Raw genomic sequence first — 827 nt, 5'->3', positions numbered from 1 at the left:
ACTTTAGCAGCCACCATCAACAACAAGCGCCGGCGCCGCCTCTGCCAAAACATCCCAAATAGGCCGCCCAGACACGAACACGAAACCAATAGTCACATTGCCCAGTTTTTTTTTCCATTTGGGTATTTCACCACGGAGTTTATCATTTCCCTTTTTGGCCACTACAAGGAGCATCGACGGCGTTCATCCTCACCACCACCACTCTCCCAACAAAACCTACACAAAATCAAGGAACCAGGCCAGATACACCACCATAGAAAGGCATGGTCAAATGGCCCCCCCCCATTCTTGCAAATCATGGACGCACGAAAAAAAAATTTCCTTGTTCATCCCCTCCAAGTGCTGGAGTGTGGCATCGGTCGCTTTTGTTTTGTCAAATACCCAAGTGTGTGTTTTCTTTTTTATTTCTTAACCAAAGTATGTACGGCATCTCGCCTGTCCGTAGCTTCATTTCGTAAGCGCTCCACTGCATCAGGTGTTGAGCTGGACAGATGACGGGTCTCTTTTTCCCCCATACACGTTCCAATTTTGTAGCTAGCAAATCAAAACGTGCAAGCTCCATCCATCCATCCATCCATCCATCCATGATGCATCCACCCATCCATCTATCCAAAGCGTGATGAAACCTGCTTGAAATGTACACGCATCATCCCAGTTGCTAAACCAACATGTGTTTGCCACTTGCTCCTTCACAGCCAATGTCAACTGGCTTGGATTGCACATGGACGTACGCTTTCGTCTCCCTGCGCCTTGCACCAACACCACGTGAGATGCCGCGCTACCCGTTGACGGGTCCCCTTTCCCCCCCCTCCCACCTTGTACTATCC

This window comes from Exserohilum turcica, assembly GCF_000359705.1.
Source record: "Exserohilum turcica Et28A unplaced genomic scaffold SETTUscaffold_11, whole genome shotgun sequence".
Lineage (NCBI taxonomy): Eukaryota > Fungi > Ascomycota > Dothideomycetes > Pleosporales > Pleosporaceae > Exserohilum > Exserohilum turcicum.
Note: the sequence above shows the minus strand (reverse complement) of the source record.